The sequence below is a fragment of the Lepisma saccharinum genome, chromosome 23, assembly GCF_977018435.1.
Source record: "Lepisma saccharinum chromosome 23, izLepSacc3.1, whole genome shotgun sequence".
Taxonomy (NCBI): domain Eukaryota; kingdom Metazoa; phylum Arthropoda; class Insecta; order Zygentoma; family Lepismatidae; genus Lepisma; species Lepisma saccharinum.
In genome coordinates, this window is record NC_139251.1 from 56,160,055 (window position 1) to 56,166,394 (window position 6,340).

Consider the following 6,340-nt stretch of genomic DNA (forward strand, 5'->3'; position numbering starts at 1 on the left):
TGATTAAGAAATATTAATACTGATGAGTTTTTCCAGTGGTATTTTTAAGTATCTTTCTGCATTATTAACACGCATTCTTTTAAAAATTAATTACGTAATTACATTACAAGAATAGTTGCAAGTGCAGTAAATTATCTATTACTAATACATAGTACTAACAACAACGACATCTATATTTAGTCAGATGTTAAGATTGTCAGAAATGTTTAGGTCAATGGGGTACAAACCCACTGGAGTTAATGCTGGATGTCCAACGGTGGTAAAAGGGCCCTCCTCCCCGGAAAACGAGAGAAATATGGACAAACATTATGGAAATATAATGCGGTGACTTTGGACATAGCCTATGAAAAGAGCATATTGTATAACGTTAAGACAATTACAGGGGTTCGTTTTACTTTGTGACCACAAGTAGCCGAATTGGTAATAAATTACTGCCGGTATGCTCGCATCCAGGCCTGTCTTTTGATACACTGCGATTCTGTCTATTCCATTGAACTATATATACGGTCTACCAATTTGAACGACAGATCTTTAAAATTAGATAGAATGAAAACCACAAGTGATAATGACATACATTTTTTTATTATTTTGAAGATCAAACAATGGCATTATGTTTTGAACAATATGTCGTTCAAATGTCCTCCTCTGCTTCGTTGGGTGGAATGGATTCTGAATGTCTAATTTTCCAGCACGTCTGCACACATATTTAGCGGTATAAGCTCAATGGTTCGTTCGATGTTCCGTTTCAGGTCACAAACTGTGCGTGGCTTAGTCTCATAGATCTTAGATTTGACATAACCCCATAGAAAATAATCCAGGGGGGTTAGATCACATGATCTTGGTGGCCAGTTCACCTTCTCCTCTAAAGGTTTTTAATAGTTTTAAATTTAATAGTTTAATTATTATTAACATTGAAAGTTACGCCCCCCGTTCTGCCCCGGGTTCCCATACTTGAAATTCATTTTGCAGTCATTCCGAAAGACTCACTGTTAATTCAAATTGGATTTCGTAAACGATTCGCTGTCAGAAGGAAAACAAATTCACGAGCAGTAAAAACACTCGGAGGAGAATCAACATTGTTGCACGTTCTTAGTTCCCATGCGGAAAAGTAAAAATAGTCCACATTGTTGAGAAGCGATACCCAGCTATCTGGCATCGTTTGTTGCCTCTGTTTCTTGTCTGCCAAGTTAATGGGCAGACGGGCCAGGAGTAAGGTAATACCACCGTTACCAGTTCTAAAATGTGATGATTCCATTAGGTTATTCTGTTTGATCAACAAGATGCGTTCATTTTTCTTGGTGGTGCTTGAGTGGGAACAGTTCGTGAGATAGAGTCGAATGAATAGTTTCATCGCATTGTAGTGATAATACGCGCTACGATGCCAGAGGTCCCGGGTTGGAATCACGGCCTAGGCATGGTAGGGTTATCAGACGTCCGGTTTTACCCGGACATGTCCTACATTTTAGCCTTATGTCCGGTGTCCAGGAGGAATTTGAAAAATATCATAAATGTCCTACATTTTGAGCATCACATAATATTAATTAAATTAAGTAAATACGTAACAAAAAAAAATCATGCAAGTTACAAGTCTATGGACTGCGCTTCCTAACTCATTAGTGACATTTATTTTGATTCAGTCATGGCCCAAAAATAAAATAAAAGTTTGTCCTGCTAGAAAACAAACGATAAAACGGAAGCAATTAATGAACAAAGTTTTCGGACCACTTTCTGATGATGTTACTATTCAATGCCTAAGCGGAATTCCTTGCCTTTTGGTTTATACTGATGAAATAAGGTGCTTCCCATTCTTATTCAAAATTTTGATTGTAAAGCAGGGGTATAGAGAACAAAGTTATTCAGGGTGCCTGCCAGTCAAGAGAGTAGTGGAATTCAAGAAAAAGTAAAGAAATCAATAAAAAGGCAATAAATTATTCTTGTGGTCAAGAATTTTTGTTATCACAATGACTGATTGGTTGATTTAGTTTATTTTACTTCACTTTTTTCTGTCCCTTTGGCTAATCGCGAATATGAGGATGAACGGTGCTAAGATAAGATGGATGAAGGGACAGTCACAAACATATAGGGACAACAGACACAAATCCCACATAAGATTATACTGGATGAGTCCAGACGCCCGGGTTCGATACCCGGTGGAGAGTCATAGTGGTTCGGATCCCACTTGAAACTGTAGGTCCAGTCCCTATTAGCTTTACTGTGCACAAAGTGGACTTAAAACACCAACTCAATCAATCAATCCAGGTGCCAAAGCATCGCTAGTCTGCCAAAAACCAGTCCAGGATGCATTAATAGATAAAGCAGATATAATTATCTTCTTAAATAGTTACAGCTTCAGTTTTCATCTAGGGGTTTTCATTAAATAAATATTTATTTTCTTAATTACGAATTTCCAACTTTACCTAAGTAGGGGTCGAATAAATGAACGTTAAGAAAAACGGAAAAAGTCTAGAAAATTCCAGAAAAAGTCAAGAATTCTAGATGTGTTATTTTGGTAGACACCCTGTTATTGAACTAAAAACTAGCCAAGATGAAAGTTTTGGAACCATTTTAAATTACGGTAATTGCTGAATATTTGTTTGTCATTACAGGTCATAATTCAAATGTTGAGAGTGTACTTTCATTACCATCAGCACAATAGACTCACACATAAAGTCTGTAAAATGCGTTATGTGTGTTGCTTACCGCTAAGGCGATAGGCCTAAGTGGTTTTTAATAGCAAATTTCCAATGGCAACTTCTACCACCGCTGTAGAGTTAGGCAACACACATAACGCATTGCAGGAAAGCGAATACAGTAAAACCTCGTTAATCCGGACTAATGGGGGGGATAAGTTGACCGGTTTAACGAAAGTCCGGATTAACTGAAATAAAATAAAAGAACAGTAGAAAGTACATTAAAACTCCGTTTATAGCAACAGAACACGTTTATTATGTTGTATTTAAAGGGCATAGCCCTAAATACACTAGACAGTACAGTACAAAGTTTGCGGGAAACAGAATTTCATCAGTGGTTGACTGCCTTATCTTTGCGAAGTTCTCTTGTTGACTTCTAGCCATATTTAAAACCTTGCATGGTGCTTCTTTTTTTTTTGGGGGGGGGGGCCTTTTGTCTGTCCGGATTAAGCGAAGTCCGGCTTATCGGAGTCCGGATTAACGAGATTTTACTGTATCACAAGATATACGTGTCCCATCTCTATTGTCGGTGGCTGTACATATTCAAGGAACATAAATTATTACTACTGCTCAGCACAGTCTCCCTGTTAACTTAGAGTATGCACATTTTTTGGTCAGTTTTGGACAACAAGAGGGTGACCACCACACGCTGAACCATAAGTTGTTTTTTTCTTTTTGTAAAATACACTCTACAACTACAGCAACTCTAGGTTACCATGTGTGATAAAGAGTAATGAAACAAAATTGTCCATAAATGAGAATATTCGATCTTTAATAATATTTACAAAGTGCAGAGTGAACTAAAATGTATACATTGTACAATAAACTTTATATTACGTGGTTTTATAAAATTCTTGTGAAAATATTTTTTTCTGTTTTAGGAACACCTCATATATTTTCGTAAACATCAATGTATATAAAGTGTTCAATACTGAGTAAGTTTTGATCGTTTGCATTTTTGAAATTTAGCTCAGTTGAGATATTTCATCTAAAACATAAAAATCAACCTAGGACTTGATATTCGTCATACAAGTTAGACATAAATTTTATAGTTTTCTAAAATATATTGTGACCATATGTACAAGGTGGTTATAATTAAAGTGACGGTGTTCAGAGTGCTACAGCACGGGCTGTAATGAGAGTAGCAGTCTGAAACTTCGTAGATATGCTAATGAAGCAATGCGCTCGCGAATTATGCAAAAAAAAAAAAAGTTCCAATTCTCGCCACCAGGGTAAAAAACGGCGCTGTAAGCAGTCAAAACGTGGAATTTTCCGTAACTCTGACGTCAAAGTCGGTGAAATTGCCTAACCATTGTGTGAGCTCCCTGGTTGTTGTTGGTGACGCTTGTTGCTTTTTCCTTTAGTAATGTTCATGTAATTCGAATAGTGAAATTGTAGCGATATTTTATTACAAAGAGTATTGTTTTCTGCGATTTATAGTGTTTTTCCTGTAACTATACCAAGTTTTGACTGCTTACAGCGCCATTTTTCACCGCGGTGGCGAGAATTGGAACTTTTTTTTTTGCATAATTCGCGAGCGCATTGCTTCATTAGCATATCTACGAAGTTTCAGACTGCTACTCTCATTACAGCCCGTGCTGTACCACTCTGAACACCGTCACTTTAATTATAACCACCTGGTACTTTAATTATTTTCTATTATTCATAAATAACTGTCAGTATAAGACCATAATTGTAGGTGGAAGAGTGTCAATTGGGCTGCTCAGGCAAATCATATCACAGATGGCAGCACAATAGTTGTGCCCTTGAACTTCAGACAGGAAGCTGTTCAGCCATTAAAACAGGAATGAATTCACTTCTATAAGGCAGGTTATTTTAGGTCACTTTTCTTCCGATATTAGCTAATCTCGACGAACGTAATACTTTAAAAGTTCTAAATGAAGAAATAGAAAGTCCTGAAGGCTCTTCCTCTTTTATTTTGTTGAAGTTCAACACTAATGAATAGAATCTTCATTAAGTTATTCATTAGCACGTTGTGCCCACTCTGAAATTTGATCAGTAGGATAACATTAGGTAAATTTTTTTCCTGTTCTCGACACGCTGCTCTAGGACTCACTCAGCCTACCTTAAGTAGATACCGTTGAACTGCTAGAGCGTAAAACTGATGATCAGGGGAAAGGATTTACATATACTAAAAAGTGTTAGATAAGTGTATATATATAAATAATTAATTTAATCAAAATATGACTTACAATTGTGAATAATAGCAATGTTAATTGTCGTATGCTGATTGAACTCGAACGCCAGACCTGATTATTAAATGTTGTTGGTGATTAGTCTGTGCGTCCTTCCTGTCAAACATGTCCAATATGATATAGCCGTCCTGTGCGACGCAACTTTGTATCTTCATATCACAATGTAAGTTATTGTGCTGATTATGTTACTGTGTTCCTAAATTATACATTTACGTTCGTGTTGCTGATACTGTTTTATTCCTGACACCATTTTTTGTGTAATTGAAGAACTGAAAGAACCCGAATCTCAACAATGGCGACGAGGATGGTGGAACCAAGGTTATTAGAAGTATAGGTTGGGCCAATCCGTTGTTTACTCGTGATGACGAAACGACGGTAAGAGGTGAATGTATCCATGAAATGAATTCCAAATCTATGCGCTAGTGTTGCATTATGCAGATAGGAAACCATGCCAGAAACTGAACACACGAAATCGAGTACACAAATGAGCATTTCCACCCATTTACATTTTGTGGCTTCAGACAAATTAAAAATAAATATAGATAGGTACTTATTGTTATGCGGGACAGAATATTTCTGATCGGAACGGGAATTTTTTTTTAAATCCCGACATTCGGGACGGGAAATATTCGCAATTTCTCAACTAGTCGGGAAATCTCAAATTCTCATTTTCACCTTAAGTGAATTTCTTTGCATTTCTGGAATGAAAACTAACAATTTCCGATAAGTTCCAGACACTTGCAATGTAGAAAACAAGAATTAATACCGTTTTAAAATGACCATTCGGTATTTCCCGACTGCTCGGGATCCAGAAATTTTGGGAAGTCATTTGCTGAAGTCGTGATAGGGACGGAATTTTTCTTTCCTATCCCGGTCCCGACTTTCCGAGATACCGCACACCACTTGTTATTATTATTTATTTTAGTTCAGCACAAGGTACATCTTCCAAGTACGTTGAACATAATATATACGTTATATACGTTTTTCAAAAGGATTCTTCGGTCACCGAGCTTTGGATTCGTGTGGGAACGCTAACGTGATCATGCTAATGCTAGAATCTGCAGTGCGCATTTCTGCCCAGAAGATTATGTACGTAATCTGAAAAGTCAACTTTTAGGTTTACATCGAAGAAAGATCCTTAAGCAAGATGTCTTCGACTCCTTATTATGAGCAGGAAGGTAGGGAGTATAATCCTGGTAAATACTTCGCCTACCATTTCTTTGCCATTGGTGTACAATTCTCTCTTGCTTTTTCCCTACATATTCACATAAAGCAATAAAAATACAAACTGTTAACTTTTCATTCCATTTTGGCTATTTATTAAACGGTACGTGTTTGTATTTATATTTGATAAATTTGCTTAGCTCTTCCGGCCATTTAAGTCAATTGAGATGATGAAGAAGTGATAAAATAGATGAATGGAAAATCACAGAG